This window comes from Cupressus sempervirens, chromosome 10 (genome assembly GCF_028749045.1).
Source record: "Cupressus sempervirens isolate cs-2001-9-10 chromosome 10, ASM2874904v1, whole genome shotgun sequence".
Lineage (NCBI taxonomy): Eukaryota > Viridiplantae > Streptophyta > Pinopsida > Cupressales > Cupressaceae > Cupressus > Cupressus sempervirens.
In genome coordinates this window covers 547,876,940-547,900,403 of record NC_143127.1, presented here as the reverse complement: position 1 = coordinate 547,900,403, position 23,464 = coordinate 547,876,940, and the positions used below count along the sequence as shown (strand labels likewise).

The 23,464-nt window shown below is 36.1% G+C and overlaps 1 pseudogene across 1 annotated transcript in view; it reads right to left on the bottom strand.

Moving 5' to 3' along the window:
- Window positions 1-8,010: 8,010 nt before the first annotated feature.
- The window catches only part of LOC149535061 (ERAD-associated E3 ubiquitin-protein ligase component HRD3A-like), a 35,743-nt pseudogene continuing 20,289 nt past the window's right edge, over window positions 8,011-23,464 (bottom strand). Inside the window, exons 2-4 of the transcript XR_016357145.1 lie at window positions 9,499-9,971; window positions 8,723-8,938; window positions 8,011-8,561 (exon numbers count right to left, since the gene is read on the bottom strand). The product of XR_016357145.1 is annotated as an ERAD-associated E3 ubiquitin-protein ligase component HRD3A-like (transcript). The remainder of the gene's footprint in view (window positions 8,562-8,722; window positions 8,939-9,498; window positions 9,972-23,464) is intronic.

Genomic DNA, 23,464 nt, shown 5'->3' with positions numbered 1-23,464 from the left:
CATTTAATTTTTTTTTAAGTTTTCAGTTTGTATTCTATAATAGCTCAAGATTTTTTAGTAGAGCTATTAATTGATGCATTACTAGAATGTTAATATTAACATTGAACTCCTTAACATAGCCAAACTCCATGACACAATAGTTTAAATGTGGGAAAATAAACTAAGAGGAAATCATTGCACAAGCATACATGAGAAACTAAAATCTGGAAGTGAGCATTTTGTTCTCTAGATTTTGTATGGGATGAGAAAAATGCCCATTGCCTAATACAGTTCAATATAATAATCCATAAGATATGTCTGCATAACTTCAGCATATAATAAAATAATAATAATAGTCTAGGTAAAGATACTAATAATATTATAAAATGATCAAGTCAAACCTAGGAAGATAAAATAAGTTTGGAAAGAGGTGCCCACGTGATTAGTCCTTTCACAAAAAAAACTAAAATGTTCTTATAAATAAATGTGTCCTCTAATCTCATGTTCAATGTGACAACTTTGGAGGGAAAGAAATAAAAATAGGAATTAATGCCTAAGTCGAATCCCAGCTACATGGGCAAACTTCACCTTGGACCCCACCTAGATTTACGTGGGTAGCAATCAAGTCATAGCCACAATCCTTGGGAAGAACAACCATCAGATGTACTAAAGTGTTTTCCAAAAAAAAAAATAGATAGATAGATAGATAGATAGATAAAAATTTAACGTCCACGAGGCTAAAAATAGCCTATGGGACAGCAAGACAACTCAAGTAGACTTAAGTAGCACTGTTCACTTCTTGTGTAGGATGCTGATGAGTCCACCCAATTGCTCAATGTATTCTTCATTGAATAGGTTATGCCAAGAACTGTCACATATAGTATCCGCAAATTTATCTTTGCTATCCTTGTAGGCCTCACATTCTAAAATAAAGTGATGTTTAGTTTCCACTTTCCCAGAATTGCAGAATCTACAAATTCTCTCTTCCCAAGCCTCCTTTGGCCTCTTCCAATGCCTGATCTCACAACGAAGTTGGCGAGAGTTGGTTCTCAACTGAGCAATAAGAATTTTAGCCCTCCAAGAAATGTTGGTTCCTATGCACACTTTTTGGAGTTGATCACAAGTGGGGTTGAACGCATTTATATAATATAGTTTCTTCCTCCCGATCTCGCTTCCCCAATTTCTCTTGTAGAATTTCTCCATAACAAAGACCTTTATTTCTTTATTATTTGTGGGGCACATATTGAATTGAATATTCCATTTACTCATCCATTTGATGTTTTGTTGCATCCATGTCCTTTTTCACTTACATTGTGTGTCACTAAAGACAACTTTAGGCCATCTATCCTCTTCCATTTTTTCGATTCTTTTTAAATAGCTTAGAAGGCGAACCATAGCAAGTGCCTTGATAGGAGCAGCCCCCATTTCACTTAGCATGATATCATACGGAACAGTGCTTTTGATTTTAAATTTGCTTGTGATCAAGCGCTTTTGGATTCCTTCGATTTGTTTCCATTGTGCTCTATAGTAGTGTTGTTGGCCCATAATTCACACCCGTAAAGAACAACTGGCAGCACAAGAAGACCGAACAAGGTTTGAATAGTTTTCCAATCCCACAACTCTACTTCAGGATACCTATTCTGAAGAGCATAAAAAGCCTTCCACCCACCTAATGTCCTTTTACACCTGCAGCTAGACCAGCTTAGTTTTTGTTGAAATCAATGCCAAGGTATTTATACTCTGTAACTTCTTCAAGAACACTTCCATTGTAATAAAATTCATGTTGATGTTGTTTTTTATAATTAGAGAAAATCATAACCTTAGTCTTGCTAATATTGACCTGTATCCCCACCATTCTGCAAAAGTGCTCAAGAGAAGATAGATACTCTTGCAAACCACACGCAGATTTGGCAATTAAAATCAAATCGTCCACATATAGGAGCAGCTTTATAACAAATTCACCTAGCTAAATGCCTTCACCCTTTTTCATGTTTAACCACTCTTCCAGTTTGTCAATATATAAACCAAACAAAGTGGGAGATAAAGGGCAGCCCTATTTGACCCCGATATCTCTCCTAAAACATTCTGAAATGCCATCTGAAGTTCTGATTTTGACTTTCACCTCTTCGTACATCCTATGAATAGAAGCTCTGAGATGTATAGGAATCCCCAATTCTTCCATCCTGAACCAAAGCTTGTCTCTCGAGACGATGTCAAAAGCTTTTTTAAAGTCAACCAAGCAACAAAAAACCTCTTCCTTTTTCTCCCACTCTTTTTCAATAATGTGTCTCAGAGTGACACAGTGATGCACTGTCAAGTGCTTTGGCCTAAAACCAGCTTGCCCTTTAGCACGTTTATGGTTTTCTTCTACCCATTTGCTGATCCTAGTTTCTATCATGCTGCCCAAAAGTTTAGCAAAGAGGGGATTGGTCATTATAGTCCTATAGTTGGAGGGATTGTTAACATCACCACTCTTAAAAAGTGGCATTGCAAGGCTGATTGTCCAATCTTTCGAAAACCCTTCTTGGCAGATTTTGTTGAAGATTTCAATGATGTGCAGTGCAAGAGTTTTCATACCCCACTTCAGATATTCTGCTTGAATCGCAACAAGGTCTTTTGCTTTACCTCCACCTAACTTCTTAATCCCTGTCTCTATCTCTTGCACAGTGAAAAGATTTGTAGTATCGTTGACCAAAGGTGGTTGTCCCACTCCACCCTCTTGTTCATAAAGTTTCTTAGCATATTCAAACCATTGGGTGACAGTAATATTATTTTCAATTTGCTTTCTCCTTGGTTGGAGTTCTTTCCAAAAACGTTTAGGTTTATTTCTGCCCAAGAAAATTAGCTCCTCTCTCCTTGTGAACATAAAATTGGTTGTTTTCTTCTTTAGGATATGTTTGTAAGCCTTAATGTCAAGGTTAGTTTTATTTGACTCCCTTAGGTTTCTCCTAGCCCTCTTACATTCCTTATCAAACCAAGCATTGGCTGGAAAACAATTAGTTTCAGATTTTCTATTTTCTGCTCTCTTGCATTTTGAAAGAGCCTCATGAATCAGATTTGATAAATCGTGACTGTTAGCACCATGCTTAAACATAGGGTGTCCCATACAAAGTTCCTCAAGAGTAGCTCTGAAAGTGTTACTGTTTTCTAAAGTTAACAAAATTTTGCCCTGAGAAGGGGGGTATTGAGGGTCATGGATTTTTGCCCCAATCTGCCTATCCTTTGCCCAATACAAATTTATGTACAACGGTCTATGATCTGATTTGAGATCCCAAATGTGCTCTCCAATTTCAACTTCTTCAATATTTTCATACAAATTTTGCGAACAAATTACATAATCTACCGCACTTGCCCCGTTGTATGTGTTGCAAGTGAAATTGCCCGACTTAGCCCATCTAGCCAAACCATTATAGATTATTAGATCAAATGTGCCACATAGAGTGATCAATTCTTCCCCAAAATGATTGCAACCTTTAGCATCTTCGGATATTCTTTCCCAGTGATGATTTCTCTCTTCTATGAGCCAAATAGGGTTATCATTTACTTTGGAGCTGAAAATACTTGCTTGCCAATTTGTTGTCCTAGCATTGAAATCTCCAACAAGAAGAACATCCCCATGTTGCGAAAAAACAACATCTTTCTTTAATGCAACATAGGGGTCATTGTGATCTAAGCCACACTTTTTATAAGTTTCAAATACTTGTGGAGCAAAGTAACAGGCTGCGATCCTGAGAAGAGTGTTATTTTCCACGATTTTGAGCCATATAAATTGTTTATTAGAATCAATCTTTTCCAATTAAATGGCACAACCTTCTCTTTCTTTTACTAGAACCATTCTACCTCCATGACCTTTACCATTTCCCGCTGCCTCATTCCACACTGCCATCTTCCAGTAGCCTTCAAACAATGGGGTCTTACATCCCTCATGCTCATGTGTCTCTATGAGACAAATAATGTCTTTTCCTTCCGCAATAGGTCCTAACTTAGGCCCACGTCTCCACGGATAACCTCTGCAATTCCAACAAACTAAACTTAAGGATGCATGGGTTAAGCTTGATTGCTATTTGTTTTGATGTGAAAGACTCGAAGTTGAGTTATTGTCGCTAAGCGTGATTGTTGATCTTGTTGTATCGATGCATGCTAAAGTTTTTGTTGTCGCACCTTTGTTGCCTTCTTGCTGCCTTTCATTGGAGCAGTGGCCAAAATGAGCAATAATTTCTTTTCCCTTGAACATCCAAGCTCTTTTGCCTTCATTTCTAGCTGTTCTGATTTTTTCCATTTCCATCCTTCTTTCTACTTGCTGTCTCATAGTTAAATCCTCCTCTAAAACGAAGTGAGAACCCCTCAAGAGCTATTTTTTGTTAAGTAGATTTTGTTTGTCGCTAATGCTAGGCATGACTACCTTGATTGGCCTATTTCTCTCAGCATGTGGTTTGCCAACCCTCCAAGCTTGGCAGATTTGTCCTTGCCACAACAACACATCTTGTAGGAAATCCCTCGTTAAGTCGAGGGTATGTTCACCTTCCCCATAATCTTTTATCCCTTTGATAATGATATTGGATGCCCTAAGCTGCCTTTCCTTGACCTCTCCATCTTGTGTGTTCACACGAATCTTTTCCTCTTCTCTTGCCATATCAAGGTGTTTGTTGTTTTTGTCCCAAGTTTTGGTGACTTTTGAAAAACTTCTCCTCTCCTCTTCAACCTTTGCGTTTCCCAACGAACTAGTGTGAAGAATCATTCTTTCCTTATTATGAGATGGCTCGGTATTTGTTGTGACCTTGTTTGTTTCCAATGTGGCATTCAGATTTTTCCATTCATCCTTCATGTTCTGTCATTCAAGCTTCCCTGCTAAAAGTGTTTCTTGCAGCATTGAGATTTGAGCTTTTAAAATGTTGTTATTATCTGTAAGAGTTTTATTTGATGTAATTAGCACCTGTATATTGCGGTAACTTTCTTGCTCCTTAGCCTCTAGGAGCTCCAACCTCCTCTTGGCCCTCAAAAGTTCTTGCACATAAAGATCTGAGCACCAAGCGAGAGGTGTAGAAGTAGGGCTGTAAGTGACAGAATCAACAAAGTTGTTGCTACCACACAAATGACTGTCACCACCTAAGTGTGGAGGAGGGCACATTTTGACAACATCTTTCTGTTTCTTCTCTTCTTTATGCAATCTCTGGTCGTGTTTCTGCTTTTCATGTGACCCTTTCAAGTGAGCAAGTCTACGTTTTAAAATGCCCTTGAACTGTTTAACATTGACCCAAATATATTTCCTTGTCTTGCCAAGTGATGCCATTTTGACTTCCCCTAAATGGTTAGTTTCAAAGTGCACATGAATTTCTTGACAATTTTTGACCAATGAGATGGCTTGTTTTCCATAGTTTGCATATCCACCGTTTGTTTTCCCATTGTTTGTGTATCCACAATTTGTTTTTCCATTGAACAAAGGAAAGGACGAAACAAAAGCTAACAAGAGCAAATATATAAAACAAAAAACCGGAAAGAGCACCTTGAAACCCCTGGCTTAAAAGCCTGCCACTATCTTGTTGTGGGCTAGGCCCAGTCTTTGTTTTGCCCTTGGAAACGAGCCTATCTGGGATCTGAACCCTATCTGGTATTGTGTCTGCTACCCTGGTCCCACTGTGATGCTTCGGTGTGATGCCCTGGTCCCACTGTGTCTGTTACCTACCTAGTGCCCTGTCTTTGCTGTGACCCCACTTAACAACTTGATTGAATATCTAATCATGATCATTTTTTACGCATTCGTTGTCCTCATCCACTTGCTCGCTCCTGTAGTATAAACAGTTGGTTTCTCCCAGTTTCCTTTCCATTCAAACTGTCCACTAACAATAGGGATCACCTCTGCAGTCCATGACCAATCAAGCATTTGCATAAAACTCACTAATTTTTAACATCTTGATGATGACCCAACTGGCGCTGATCTTTTGCACCTGTGACAAAACACATTAAACCACATTATGGAAGGGATGATTTCCTTCCACCAAGTCGCTTTTCATTGAAAAGGACGTTGCAAAGGCATTGTCTTAGGAGAGGGGAGACACGTGACTCCCACCTCCCCACATGTCTCACCTCCCAAAGCACTCCAAAGGTTGCCAGCTTTCAGATTGGTAAGTGGTGTTGGGGTGGGCATAGTTTGGACAATAAGCGAGGATGTAGGAGGATATAGGGATAGATGGTGATTAGTATCTCGAGGTTAGAAATTTTATAATAAGGATGTAATACATGTTAGACCATAATGGGGTAAAATAGATGATAATAAGATAGGTTAGAATGTTATTGGTTGTAGTTAAAAAAGGATGTTTGGAGATAGTTATGGATATGGGCTAGAGTAGGTAGGTTAGAGAGATTAGAATTTAGTAGTATCTTAGTGTTATTATGGTTGTAGATAGTAGGAATTTTTAAGTCACGTACTAGTAGCATGTAGAATTAATGTTATCTAGGTAGTAGTTAACAAGTTGTTTAATATGATTGGTTAAAGAGATTGGTTAGCAGTATTATTATAGAAAGGGTGATATGGGTGGAATAGTTAGGGTAGTTATTTGGATTAAGAATATGTAAGTAGAAATATATTAGTAAAGTTATTATAAGGATGTTATAATATACATATTTGATTTTAAATTTATGCAAGGGAAGGTATGTTATTTTCATGTATGGTATATTGTCCAAATAGATTCTAAGTCTATTAAGTTCATTGATGCAAGTCTTGACATCATATGCCACAATAAATCCGACCTCGCTCATGACTAGGATATGAGTACTCTTGTAGTAAGAGTTGTGTCAAAACAAGAGTATGATACTAAACATGTTAGTATCAACCCTTTAATGGTTTTATAGAACATTTTCTACATGGAGTATCGAGGAGTAATGTACTCATTTCAACCACTAGGAAGTTACCACAACTTAGGTAATGTTATTTAGAAACTTAGAGACTTCAAGGATCTTGAATTGATGTGCCTTGAATATACAGCTAGTTGATAACCCAATTGTATCACGTTTTGTCAATATGTAACCTATGTTCACTTTGCACAAAAAAAAAATGTTGCTGCATTTTTGCCATGAAAATTTTGGGCATGACATTCTGGTATCAAAGCGGGGTTTCACGATGATGGGCATTAATGGGCCAATGAACAAATGTACAATTTGAATGATACCTTAAGAAAAGTGGAACTTTAATGAACATGTCTTTCAAGCTAGTGACCCTAATAAGTAATTCGAGGGAAAACCTAACACTCTTAGATAAACAACTCAAGGCTAGGCAATCCTAAACGATTAATATTAATAGTAAAGTTCCTTGTAATAGTGACATAAAGATTTAATAATAGTATTCTATTACAAAAGAGATTAGAATCCCCTAAGATTATCGAGCCATTATAAGCAATGCCCTCTTGAAAGTAGAAGTAAGTTGTGAACCTTAATGACACTAATATTTTAAAACTTTAGAGGGTTAAAATGTGAGTGAGAGAAGAGTAGTGCTAAGTGTGCCAAACTAAAATCCTTAAATAGCATGATAATGAGAAAATATGCATAACACCCCTTGATAGCCATAAGATCTAAATGGACCAGGAACATATCACGCATAAAGGAAGTTTTAAGACATACCAAGATTCGAAAGGATCAGGAGAATTTATGACCTATTCCAATTCTTAAGTAAAATTGAGGAATCTTCATGAACTTAGTTTTGGTACCTTTGGATTGACACAATATCTGTAAGAATGACAAATAGAAGAGAATCATAGGGTTGTGAATAGCTACCCTACCATGAAGTTCTAGTAGAACAATGATCGAATATTATACATTAATAAAATGTTTTGACAGTGACTATATACATTTTTGATAATGAAAGCCATACATTAGGATAGGGAGCAGGAGATTTTCCTTACAATATGATATTTCAAGGATGCTAGCTCTATAAGTACCCCTGTATGTAATACCTTGTTAGGATTGACAGGTCCAAAAAAATAAAATGAATAAACAGTTAAATGCAGAAAGAAAAGAAGAAAACCATAAAAACACAGAGAACACACAAATTTAACGTGGTTCATTGCTCACCTACACAATCGTCCAACCTTTCTTACTATCCAATGATTACAGTACCAACCCTTATAGCTCAATTCTGCCGCAAGAACAACCTACCTGATTATACATTGCATTTTCACACTATCCCTAACCCTAAGCTATCTTATATAATATATTCCCACTTTAGGGTTACAATATGCCTATCTAAATAAGGCACAATAAAATAGGAGTGGAAAATTTTAGGCATCCCCAATCAATAGTGTTGCATATTCATTACCCTACTCTGATGCATGCCACCCAAGTGTATGTGCACGTTGATGCCTTTCAACATCAGAACAAAAGCCTGACTTTCCTATACATATGTGATATTCTCCATACTTGTCAAGAATCCATGCAGCATTGCTCTGTGCAACCTCATATCCAAGCTCAGCAACCCTTGAGTATAATAATAGGGCTTTGCCAGTTTGGCCTTTCAAATAACATTCTAGAGCCCATCTTAGCAGAGATCGCCAAGGACCCCACTCTGCAACAAGTTTATAAAATATGGCAGCCTGGGACAAGAAAAAATAAGTTTGAAATTAACCCTCAATAAGCAATAATTTGTAAAAGTGACGCTTAATTAAAAATCACATGCTACAATGAACAAATAATTCCCTATTCCAATATAAAAACGTGAACTCTATTGTAAACGCAACACAAGAAACAAACTCACCATAGCAAGATCCTTTTTCAGACCAATGCCATTGTGGAACATCTTTCCAAGATGATAGAATGCCTTTGGTTGACCAGTATTAGCTGCCGTTATAAAATGCCTACAAGCTAACTTCACATCTTTTTTCACACCCATTCCTTTCAAGTATAGAACACCTAAGTTATAATGTCCATTAGGGTCATCATTTTCTGCTGCCTTTTTGAAGTATTCTTTAGCCTGAAAAGAAAAACTAAAACAAATGTAAATGGATTCCTATGAACAACAGCTTCCCCAACCATGCTCCAATGAACAGACTCAACATTTTAGAGTCCTAATCACGTGCAATTTTAGAATATTCCAAATGTTCAACAAAAATCAATCCTTAACATAAAAGAGAATATGACATAATGTCAAACATATGAGATGGGAAGTTTGGAAAAAAACTGTATCTCATATTCAAAAAGCAAAAGTTTAAAAACAGATGTACCACAATAAGAACTAAACTGATGACCACAATGACAAAGATTATTGCCTCTGCTCTGGCTCCAAAAATTTCAGACTTCTTATAGGAGTCAAGTATTGTTTGTTTAAATGGAAATGATCTCATTATTAGATAGAAATGAAATACATGTGTGTTCAACTGTTAACATTAACCAAATTACCCAAGCTTCATACGGATCATCTGATGGATTGCAGAAAACTACTCACTCTTATTGACCATATTCTTTTTTGCTAAAGTAACCAAGTTTCTGAGAAAAACATTACTAACCATATATGATACAATCACTTGATCTCACCTTGGTATAGTTCTTGCCTTCCACTCCCTGACCCTTGACATACAGATAGCCAATGCCATTATATGCAGAAAACCACTTTTGCCTGGAGGCTGCCTTTAGCCACTCAAGTGCCTTGGTGTAGTTCCTCTCAACTCCAGAACCTCGTGCATAAATTTCTCCAAGAAATTCCATCGAATGTGAATCCCCTTTCTCAACAGCTCTATGAAACCATATTAATGCTTTTGCATGGTCACGGCGTACCCCTCTCAAACCGAAGTAGTAGAAGATACCAAGTCTATACATCGCCATTGCATTCCTTTTCTGGGCCTGATATTCTATAATCTGAAAATCATCATCTTCCTCACCACGTGATTTCCTTACTGCCTCTTTGTTCTCTTCACTGGCTCAATTAATGGAGATTCTTTGGCACTAAAAAAGCTAGCAACTGCAACTGCTGCAAGTTCTGCATATAGCTTCACAGATTTTTCATACATCTGTTACAGAAAGCAAGGTTGTATAAGACACCCGTTTCATATGAAGTTATAATAAATGTCATTCATTCTCCTTATATTACAAGAAATTTCAAATATCAAATTACAATACTCACAGAGGTATTTAAACTGATTTTTCCTAGCAATAATCCTTTGACATAATTAATTAGAATAATCTGCCTTTTATCTTGGGCCAAAGAACAATCTTATGCTATTGTGAACTTCATATAATCTCCTTTTTGTCTTGAACTATAAAAAAAATGTTACGCTATTGTGGACTTCATACTGACTTTCCATTGAACAAAACATTCAAGATATGATCACCAGTCTGTTAATGGGTCTCATTGGGTTAATCCAGTTTCCTAGGAAATCAAAGTTAGTGAATGGGTAAAACCAGAATAGGGATGGCTCAAGCAAACTTTGATGGGGCGTCAAAAGGCAACCTGCAAACCAAGGCCACCCAGGGTGAGATTAGTAGCAAGAGAAGTGTGCAGAGAATAGTGGCAACGGGAGACAAAAAGTTTCAAGATAGGACAAATAACGAAGCAAAGGTGCAGGTAGCTCTCCAAGCAGTTTATATGGCGAAGAGACTATTAGTTGAGAAAGTTCACCTAGAGGGAGTTTCGATGATCATAGTAAATGCTCTAATTAAAGGAGAAGCAGTAGCATGGAACTTGAATAAATATATTAAATCAACATGTAAAATTTATAATACCTTTAAAGAATTTAAAATCACTCATGGGCTCCAAGCTGGCAATAAGGTGGCAGCCAAATTGTCCAAGTGGGTGGTGGCATTTATGGAGGGGCAAAGTGGGGTTATTGGGAGGACATGCAAGATTTGGATTTTGGGGGGAGATATGTTGTACACCGAGAGAGCCAACTTAACATCATTTCAGCACATGTTACCAAGGTGATGCGACTGGTGTGAGGAGTGTGGTTTAAATAGGAAACATTTCATTTTTGAAGCATGCTGTGAATTAAGGAGAAAAAAGCTAAAATGCAGTGAGAAGGAAGGTGGTATTCCCTAGGGAGGTGTGGAAGCTTTTACGTGAAGGAAGAAGAATGGAGGTCGGGCTTACACTTATTACAGTCAAGCACCTGCCTGCATTTTTTAGGAGAATATTAAAGAAGCAGAGGTGGAAATGCAACAATAGTGTTGAAGTTCCTCGTTTGGAGTCAATGGATGGGGACAAAGGAAAGTTGAAAGGGGTTGAAAGAGTGATGGAGTATGTGGAAGACAGATGGCATTTTGGGCAGAAATCTTTGTTAGAGGTTAGAGAGAGATTAGAAATAGTGAGGGTTCCATTCGGCCTTCTATCATTTGGAGTGCAAAGAGTAGTAAAGAAAGAAGAAGAACTCTAGCCCAGATGGGCTAGGACACACTCAACGGCTTCCTCATGAGGCAAGAAAGGACCAAGGTTTGAGCCAGAGGATTTCTAGATCAACCGTCTACTAAAGTCTCAGAAGGAGACAAAAATAGAAAAGCATTTGCATGGCATGAATTCCTTTAGTTTTATTCCATTTTATGTCTATAATGGTACCCCACATATGTTAATTTCAAGTAGCTTGGCCCCATGCTGGTAGCAAAGGCCATTTCAATGGCAATTTTGAATACTTATTTTTGAGGCCGTAGTGTAATGACTGAGATTTTGTTCATAATATCTCAGTCCTTTTACCCAAAAGGCAGGAGTGCTTAGTAGAAAAAGTATTCTGGTATATAGAACAAGGTTTTTGCAGGTGGATGTAGGGGTGAATTATTTGATGTTATTGTAATATCTTTTTCATAAAATATTGATACAAATACATAATATTACTGATAGAAAATTTCCCAAGATCGTAAACATGAAACCCCAAGTATGGAGCATAACATTAATTAAGGCTTCTCAGACCTGGAATCCCTTTTCCAAAAACCAGTTTAAAATGGCACAGATAAAGATTCTAAGAATCCCGGTTTGTGTCATGACCCTTTTATCCTAACCGACCTTCAGCACCAGTAATTTTTTTTTTAAATACTCTATACATACACACACACACACACACACACACACATATATATATATATATATATATATATATATATATTACTATAAATTAACATTTAAATTTTGAACAAGGCACCAAAATAAGTACCTGGTGGCCCAACCCAATGTAGGTATAAAAGCATGTTCCCATTATTCATTTAGAAATCTGATTTTCCTAATTTTACATTATTGGTTAAATAATAAATCCAAAGCAATTGAGCACAAAACCCCCCAAACTGAGAAATCTTGAGGTCTGTCCGGGTGGTTTCAAACTATTGTTCAAGAGGTGTGCCAGTTTAGGAAGGAGGATCCATCATCCACCTTGCATATGGTAATGGACATCACGTCTTGAAGCAAGTATACTATGCAAGTTGAGGCATTTCCAAACTTGTACAAGTCAACAAAGGTGTAGTGACCACCATCATTTCATAGGGCAGTCACAGCCATCACCCAAATTTCCCTGTTGGAGAGCCATAAAGCAGATCACACCAATGCCATCTCTTGCAAAGCCAATATACAGATTGTTTTATTAGAGTCAGGTCATTGCATTGGCAGGGTGCAAACCAGCAAATTCTCTGATCGCAATTGAACATTGCTATATTTATTTCTCTTCCAACTCAGATAGCCATAGCCAAAACATGGAATACCATGACAAGTTCATCAAGAAGCCAGCAGATGCCTGTGGTCTGTGAGTGATTATTGATAATTTTTCAGCACTGTTCATATCTGTGAGCCCCAGACTGATATACAAACATATCAATTTAATGGTAACGTTTTCTCAACTGTTATTGCAATCTCAGACCTAGCGGACTACTAGAAATTTCTTGGGCTAATATAACTTGTTTAATCCCGATTGTGACTCTGTCCTCTATTTTGTATCTTTTACATATTTCAGCCAGGGATCAAATACCTAACTATCACTCATTGCAGCCAACAGATATTACATTAGTATCAGAGCACTACAACCACCAGCCTGTGGATGAGAATTTTGAACCTATGCAATTGATCCAGATGGATTTAAGAGCTCTATAAAGGAAGAAATTGAGATAGGCAACTCACAAACAAAGGTTGAAATTGAAATAGCAGCAGATGTGATGGAATGCTTTTATCTAAAAACAGTAGCAAAAAAACTAGCTACTCATCCAAGTATACAAAAAATGAAAGCCACTCTAAGACCACCAAACCACATTAAATCACACTGGTGAAGGAGTAACTAAAATGATCCACAGTTCAAACGACCATAACAGGGTTTCGGCTGAATCAGCAACTAGACCTTTTGCACTCATCTTTTTACAGAGGGGAGAAGCTTTACCTGAAGTAGAATAACAGGATCCAGCAACATGTTGCATCAATGCTTGTGTGGATCAGTACATGGGCCTTGATCTGAACATTAAAAATCAACTTAAATTTTCAATTTTAAATCTAGAGTGGACCAGGAGTGGACAGAAGACTTGCACATCAGTCAGAAAAAGTTAAGCAGGTTAACACTTCCCCCTTTTGATGGATCAGGAAAAAATGTTGCACAAGATTGGATTCAAAAGTTATAAACCTGTCAATCAGCCTATGTTGGAAGAAGAAATCAAATTTACAATTCTTCGTTTGGAAGTAAAGCCCATTAATGGTGCCATTACAAAATTTATCACCCAAGGACATGGTCACATTATCACCCATAGTTGAAAACTCAGCAATAACTTGGCCAACCCAAAAAAATTGAAAAACTAGGCGAAAAAATCAGCAATAAATTGGCATTTTATTAAACATTTAAAAATATATAATTTCTTAAAATATTCTTAAAAACTCACACCTACACCCAATTATATATTATAATTTTTACTTTTATAATATAATATTTATTATGATAATATTATAATTTATAATAAATTAGATATTATAATTTATAGTAAACTATTATAACATTACGATTTATATTATATAGTTCAAATGTTTTATAACTGAGTTATGCACGGTTCTACAGCTTTGAATGACTTCAAAGAATCTGTTAGTTTGTTGAGATTTACAGAGTTTTAACTTTTTGCTGATTCCAACGAAAAATTTGGGTCTTCCATGTTTTGCTGAGTCGAGACACGTGAGCTTTGAAATTATGGTTTTACTTTAAACTATATACTATCAATTCATTCAATGAAACTGTAATTTATAGTTTTAACAATGGCGGTGCAGCTTCAGTGCCTGAGTGTCATCTAATTACCAATGGTGGATGACTTCCTTCTCAGAAATCGCACTTTTCATTCTCAGCCGTCCAACCTTTCCCTTAGCCATCTCAAGAAATATATTGCACAATGGATAATGAAAAAACCTATTCCATATTGGGAACTTCATTTTTTTTAAAGTTGACATTGCTTAGCAACTTTTCGACAGATACATTGCAGCAAACCGCAATTTTATCTTCAAAATACCACTATGATTATTTTAATGTATCATTCATGAGTTATTTGTGATATTATCGCCTAGTATTTGGCTCGTGATATATTGCAAGATTAGCAGTATATTGCCGCTAGTTCAACCATGTTATCACCTATGAAGGAACCCAAGATGCAATTCAAAGAGTTGGTCCATTGGAGGCAGCATGGCACAATGGATGAATAAAATGCAAAATTCAAATAAGATCACTTATGGACCATGGTTACATGTGACAAAGAGGAGGCTCATTATCTTATTTGTAATGGGACAAGTCGAACCACTTAGAGGTTTTGTCAAGGCTTTTGGACCAATAAGTTTGGAGATTTCAATAACTAAGAACAAGTACACTAACCATCAAGACGTCATAAAGAACCTTTTTCATAAGGTTTTCCCTCAATCTAAGACACTACCTCCTAAGTCAAGCAAGATGGAAGAGTCCAAAAGTGACGTTTGAAGGAAAAAACTGTTCTTTTCTTGTAGAGATGTATGGGTGTCATGTCACAAATTCTTGGTTAAAGGACAAGACACACTAACAGAGGTGATGTTCAACGAGGATTTGGAGCTAGAGGAACCTAAGCCTAATGAAGTAGATTGCTACAATCCTCTCTCACAAAACGATTGTCTTTTTTTCTTGCACTCTTTCTTGCATGATAATGTTAATATAAAAGAATATATGGTTGTAGAGATAAAGATAATGACTTGCTGATTTTACATTGCAATTAATATATATATGATACACAGATTGAAAGTGCAATGATATTTTGATATATCTATATCTATGTGTGTATGTGTGTGTGTGCATGTGTGCATGAGATGATTTAAGATTAATCTAAATACATGTGCGACTCCAAGAGGATGTAGGAGACTTCACCTCCCTTTGAGAGGAGAGGGGAAGTATCGTTGGGGAGAGGGATGTTAATGTTTTGCCTAGAATTAATGAAAACAACAATAAAGAACAAAAATAGGTACACAAGACGCAAGACATTTATCCTAGAAAAACCCTCCAATTTAGAGGGAAAAACTGCAACATCCACTTTTCTCGAGTCTTAATTAACAACTATCATATTAAAGAAATATAGTTACTACTTCATTTTCATAGGAAGACAGTTATATCAGTTATGTTCAAGTGAATGAGATTAACGGTTACAGTTAGTTAAACTGAAATTTCATAACTAACAATTGAAAACACCATCAATGAATTTACTATGGAAATTAAAATCTACATACCATAGAATTTTGAAACTGAAATCAATCTAGGGTTGCTTTTGCAAACACCCAAGTTAGTCCACAAATACCACTATATCAAAATCAAATGACGATTACCATCAAATACCATTATATCAAATTAAAAGATGATTACTATTAAATACCACTATATCAATTAGGGCATCACATACCACTGTATTAATTAGGGCATCAATTACCATTGGATCATTTAAGGCATCAAATACCACTGTATCGTTTAGGACATCAAATACCACTGTATCATTTAGGGCATCAAATACCACTATATCGTTTAGGACATCAGATACCACTATATCATCTGGGCATTGATTATCTCTATTTTATTCCTTTTCTTTCTATTGCTAACTGTGGCAATAACATAAGATTAGAAGATATGCTCATAATCATTATTCTTATAAATGAAAAACTGAAATAACATTCCTATAGATATATTCCATATACAATTGGAAGATCAATTGAACTAACTGGTTACAATTTATATTGACGAAAAAGGTCGCTTTCTATAAAGGAAAATATCTGAAACGATGATATATAATAAATCCATTTTATCTTCTTACTTGAATAAACATCACAAAAGTAAAATACATGTTACCCATAAATGTTTGAATGCTCAACTTATCTTTATCTAATGCACATCCAGAAATCTCATGGAGAAGGGAAACATTGTCAGGGGCTTAACCTCCCAACCACAGACTTCAAACTTATCCCCACACTTTCTCTAACTAGAAAGGCCCTCCCTACCCAGAATAGACAATAGAACACCTTGTCAGCCACTGAGCATCCTGGTATATAATTACACCACTCAACTAGACAACAGGAGAAAACAATAAACATGTTCATGCATGAGCTATTAAATGATTCTTTTTAAAATAATAATTAATTGTTATATCACATCTGATGTTGTTTCATGTTATTGCAGATTCCTTTCTCTCACCTCTTCACCCTTTTCCTTGGCTATACAGCCGGGTGAGTCCCAGGTGATCGAATCTCAAAGCAACCAACTCAATCTGTTGATCCTCAACTGATATTAGAATATTATATGTTTCCAGAGAAATGTAATCTTTAAGACTTGCAAAATAAATATCATTTGATTATGACTTTCAATCGTATAAATAGAATATGATAGCATGTCATGGATACTTGGCTTCTATTTGTCATAAATAACTGTTAACTTAGAGAAGGTCTAACCTATGATATTAAGCAGGATAATTTGCATCATGATATAAGCTATAGCTTACTGCTATATAAATCGGAATGTTGTAGCAACTGGAAAGAAATTATAATGCAATGTTTGGATTTTTGTTAATCACATAACCTAGTATAATCTGAAGGAAAGAATGGAGTATTGCTGGATGCTCATCAACCAGCCTCAGAAAAGATCTTGAATGCCAGTTTCAGTATGAATGTTGCTCACAAATTCAGCAAAACTTCTGAATAACCAGAAATCGTGGATGGAATACAATGCAATGGTTACTAGTTGACAGAGCTATTGGGTGCCATGATAAAATATGGTCAATAATATGAAGAAGTTGAGTGTTTGAAAATGGAAGTTGGGTGCTTCAAAATGGAGGTCGGATGCTTGAAAAATATCAATCTCACCCGCCTCTCTCGATTTCTTAATAAAAAGAGATAATAATGTCTCTTTGGCTTCCAAGAAACCGTAACATAAAGAAGTGTCTTGGCTCTTGGACGCCAAATAAATATGCCAAGTGTTTCAATTGGTTTCAAGCAAGAAAATGAATTAAAAAGTAGAAAAAGATTTGAAGGTTATAAATTGAAAATACTTATGGTTTATATCTATCTATATGCACGTAGATATATTTCTGAGGTGACATCATTTTATTATAAAGAAAATAATATTATGGTGCTACTTTGTTCTTGTATCTGTGTACATAAATAGGTATATATTATAACAATGTGGAGAAAAGATCAATCAAAAACCTTTGAGGTACGTATTATTTTTAATTAAATTAATTTATGTTTTAAATTATTTATTTAATAGCTCATGTGTGTCTAATGTATTATCCTGTTATGCAGTTGTTAGATCCTCAACCATGGTGATTCACGATTCATACACATTTGCCCAATGACGGTGATGCTTGTGTGCCCAATTCTTTTCTGACAATGCTTCCACCCCTTCAACGTGCTCCCTACAAGAAAATTCTCCGCAATTAAATTGTATTACCATAACAAGTTATTAATAATAAATAATGAATTGATGATAAACAATTAACTAGCATGCTATCTTTATATGAAATTATAACGACTAACCATATTACCATTTCGTAAGATTATAACAAATTTAACTGTCAACTGACTTCATGTGAACCTCAACAGCTCTGAACATTTTAAATTGGGTCGAAAATTGGGATGTAACAAAAACCCAACGACACCAGAAAAATATCTCTTTTATTAATAATTTTTTCAAGTACAATGCTTTCCACTTGATGTGATAATGTATTTATACAAAGTAATCACACACACATATATATAGAATTGAAAGTCTTCACATCACAAATGAAGGTCTCTTCAATTTCCAAAAACAAGTCTTCATATTTTTGAACGCGTGACTCTTTGCATGACACAAGTCTTTTCATATAATATTATCATAAATATCTTCTCCAATTGTTGATATTATATAAAGGTATTTTCTCAATAGAAAAATCAGAGATACAGATCTCTATCGTAGATAAACTCTTCAACAATCCCTCTTAGAAAGAGAGAGAGATCTTTAGTATGACGAGCACACATAGCTGCCACCAAAGATGTCAATGATAAATTCTCATCATATAGATTCTCATTGAAACATGCTATCTCAACATAACATGATTCACCATATTTATTTCATGAGCACAAAATCAAAGTCATGCAGTCGCACACATGACTTCACCTTAGACTTCTCCTAGAGAAGAATGCATTTCCACCATGCCTTCGCAAAGGGTGGTTGACTATACTACTCGCGTAGGGCGGCCTCATCATGGAGACTTATTAGGTTTTACCGACTAAAAGAGAAAAGAAAAGATTTCATTGGTAAGGGCACGTAATATCCAAGAGACACTATGCAAAGTTTGCCTGATAAAAAGAAAGTAATAAAAAACCCATTCTTCAATCAGAGATTTCTTCATTGACCAGAGCTTGTCATTTTCTCCTCAACAAAAGAAAACACATCATCAAAGAGTTCATCGGAAAGACTATTCCTATGTGTTGTTAATGGAACGTTGGCAACGAATGAAACTGCATCCTAGAGAGATCTATCAAGTCCTTGTGACAAATGGGTTGACAATACAAATAAATAGCTTCATCGAGGAGACTAATGTCAACGAAGTAACTGCAGTTATGTATTGTCAATTGTTTAGAGTAAATGTCGATAAAAGGAAAAAACACTACCATCACCAAAGAGGGTTTGAAGTGGTCATTGTGAAATCAAAGGCTAATATGGAAAACTCATTGGTCTAGGAAGCAATCTTGTAGATAATTATCTATCTTGTACATGCATGTCACTCAGAAGTAGAAAGCAATTTAATATTACATATTATAATTTGCTTAATCATATTGAAGTACACTCACCTTGAGCTAGCAAAACCAATAGTGTAGGGGAATTTGATCATTTTGATCAAATCCAATTTGTTGGCCAAATTCATCGTTAAGCTTGATCATAAGGCTAGCATACCTTTAGGGTTTGACAACCTGCAATTTTGAGACTCAACAAGAGCTATACATAACTTCATCAATGAGAGTTGGTGACTAGGTTGAGATTGAAGAAAGATGATTTTGAGTGATTTGATCTTACAATGGCTGATGGGTTTACTACTCTCTACAACAAAATGATTCAACATCTTGAGATGACCCTATAGAGACACAAAGAGTAGGAATATTTTATATTGTTGACACTTATGAGACAGATTTGGCTTTGGATGTGCAATGGTTGCATTGACTTGGCGAGTTCATACAAAACCATCAGACATTGGAATTATTGGATATACTAAACATATGACCCAACTCTATGCCTTGTGCTTTCTATGTGGTGTTGGTCAAGAAAAAGGATGGTACTACAAGGATGTGCATCATTATGGAGCCAGAACAGCTACCCATCCCCATGATTATTAATTTGATGAATAAGCTCCATGATGCAATGTACTTCAAAATTGATCTATGATCAAGGAATCGTCAAAAAGGATGATAAAAGAAAATGTGCATAAAAAAAACTTGAGTGTCATTATGGGCATTGGGCAACATGGTTTATTCGTCATACTATTTAGGTTGACTAAAGCATGACATCTTAGTGTTGCATGAACCAAGTATTTATAAAACAATTAGTGAAAAGTGTTTCTAGTTCTCTTTTATAACATCTTGATTTATAGTAAGACATGGGAAGATCATTCGGGGCACATAGTTCAGGTGCTTAGTATTCCAAAGCTGTAGTCATTATTTGACAAGGAATCAAAATGCAAATTTGGTTTGACTGAGTTATTATATCTAGTTGTAATGACCCCTTCTAGAATAATCTACACTTCTACCCTAAAACAACAATTCCAACTCAAGATGAGAAATGAGATATATGTATTAATATAACTTTGTAAACTTATAATAAAATTAGCATTGTAAGCCCTTCATAGGTTGCTCCTAGTTTAGAGCTTGCAAACAATAATAATTGCAAGAGATTAAAATTAAAACATTTAATATCAAGAACCTATGATAGCATCTAAATCTATATGACCATCATTCATATTTAAATCAATATGCCCTAATATTAGTAGAACTTAATCCAAGGCATATTCCTATAGTCAACCATGTTAAAATTGATTGGAAATGCTTGCAAATAACAATTTTGAGGATGGCCATCATTGTATTGTGAAAGCATGTAAGGATTTCTAGTCTATTCCATCCCTCGGCCCACCTTGGAGGCTGGACCGCCTCCTTGACCAAGCCCAAGAGCATGGAATAATTTTCTAGTCCATTTAACCACCAATCTAAATGCATGGCAATATTTCTCATCGATGCATTTAGGATTTTTGGTTCTTCAACTATCATGAACTTAGGTTAGTTGTCCTTCCTATTTACAAGACATTTCTATAAAGTCAAAATAGATTGCTAAACAAATTTGCTATAGTAGTTCTAATTAAATATCTTGATTAAATGAAGGAAGAATTTTAATGACGTCCACAAGATCAAATAGGTCTAATAGACCGCAGGATCACAGCCTCACATTAACTCCAAATTATTTTCCAAGATTGACCTCCTACTATGTAACTTGATGATCAAACTAGCAGTTTTATTGATCTTATACTCTCTGAACAAGTTGTGCATGTTGTCCGCCCTTGAACTGATTTCGCATTGAGCCCTGATGTCATCATGCATTGAGCACTCTCTAACAAAGTGACATTCAGTTTGAATCGCACCTATCTCATAGAACCCGCAAATAGTTTCTTCCCACTCCTCTTTGGACCTTTTCCATCTACCTATCTCGAATCTAAGATGATGGGAAACTATCCTCAACTAAGCTGCTAACAATCTAGCTTTCCCTTTAATAGCTGCCCCTAGGTAAACCTTATCATCACATTCCCAGGTTGGTTGAAGAGTTTGATATAGTGAGCCTTTTTCGACTTATGTTATTAGTCCATATGGCAGTCCGGAATTTCTCTATGACAAACTTTTTTTATTTCCATATTGGTATTAGGACATTCTTGTAACTTGATGTTCCACTTAGCCATTTTATGTTTTCTATCATCCATGTTTTCCTCCTACGGACCAAGTCCTCATTCATTGCAATCTTAGGCCATCTTTGGTTATTCACGTTTCCAAGTTTCCTTAAAATAACTTATAGGTTGAGTTATTGATGCCGCCTCCAACAAGAAACTACCTGCTTCAGCTAAATGAATTTCTTATGGCACTAAAGTCTTGACTTTAAGACTGCTTGTGATTAAGTATTTCTAAATCCTTTCTACTTGTCTCCAACCACATTTAGTCATGCTGCCCACCCAAACCTTGTAGCCATAAAGGACAATCGGTGTGACCAGCAAACCAAATAAAGTTTTTGTGGTTTTCCAATCCTAAAGCTCAATATTTTTGCATCTATTCTGAAGTAGGTATGACGTTTTCCACCCTCCCTGAATCCTTTTTGCTCTACAAGCCTCCTAAATAAGTCAATAATAGAAGTCAATCGACAAGTATTTGTAATCTTTCACCACTTCTAATGAGCTGCCTTCAAAAAGAAAGGATAAATGTTTTTCCTTCCTATTCAAAGAAAAAAATTCTAATTTTTGTTTTGGTGATCACTTGCTTTCCAACCTCATAACAAAAGTGCTTAAAAGCCCCTAAATGATCTATCAACCATTGAGCAATTTTTGAAATCAGAATAAGATCGTCTACATAAAGGAGAAGCATCGCCACATACCCTGCCAAATGGACCCCTTCACCCTCAATCTTGTCTAACAATGCTTCTGGTTTATCATTGTATAAGCCAAACAAAGTGCGAGATAAAGGGCACTCTTGCTTGACACCAATATCACTACCAAAGCCTTTGGACATTCCTTCTTTAGTTATGATTTTGTCCCAAACCCTCTCATATAGGCATCGCTGCTCTATACTCATCTGAAATACCTAATTCATCCATTATCTTCCACAACTTGTCTCTAGGAACTGTGCCAAAAGCTTCCTTGAAATCTACAAAACAGCAATAAGCTTCCCCCTTGATTGTCCCATACTTTCTCTATAAGATGTCGAAGAGTGATGCAATGATCAATAGTGGAGTACCTAGGCCTGAAGCCTGCTTGCCCTTTTGTTCTTTTTCCTTCACCTTCTGCCCAACTACTGATTCTTTGTTCCACCATGCTCCTGATAAGTTTGCTGAATAGAGGATTGACCATAATTGTTCAATAGTTAGATGGGTTATTGATAATGACATCCCCATTTTAAAAGAGAGTGATAACTACACTAGTGGTCCAATTAGACGGAAACCCCTCCTATATAGCATTGTTGAAGACCCCTTTGATGTGGAGGGCAAGCAGATCATCTTCCCACTTTAAAGATTTAGCTAACAGCTCATCAATATCACTTGCCTTCCCACTTGCCAATTTCTTTATTCCCAGTTTGGTGTTATCCGCCATGAACAACTCCACCAAGGTGTTAACAATGAGGGGAGAGTCATTCTCATGTGTCATTCTCATGTGTCTGCTCATAAAGTAACTTCGCTTACTCTAACCATCAGTAATCTGTAATATTATTTTCTGCTTGTTTTTTTCCTCTGTTGGAGTTCCTTCCAAAAGTCTTTGGGATTGTGTTTACCAAGACGTATTACTCCATCCTCCTTCCAATAACATGCTCCTTATTTGCTTAGATAAACTTTGTATATGACCTCTTGTTTTCTTTGCACCGATCTTTCCCTCTTATAGCTCTCTTGGCAGCCTCAAATTCTGCATCATATCACGGGTTTGTTCGAAGTGTATTTGTACCCCTCTTCCTATTGCCTGTTTTTTACATGTCTTTAACGCCTTATGTATAATTGGAATCAACACACTATTATGCAAATGTTCAAATGTCTCCTTGTCCCTTTCATTAATTGAAATATTGTCTAAGGAGTTGATGTTTAAGAGCAGCGCTGAATATAACCCTGTTTTCTTGATTGATGAGAATTCTACCTTTGTTAACAATTGTCTTTTGCCTTGCCTGTGGGAGTCTTATTTATCATGTGGAATACTTGGAACAAACTCCATATTACTATAGAGGGCCATGTGATCAAATTTAATCTCTACAAAACACTCACGAAGTTGAACTCTACCACTCTAGAAGCAAAATTTTGTGAGCAAATAACAT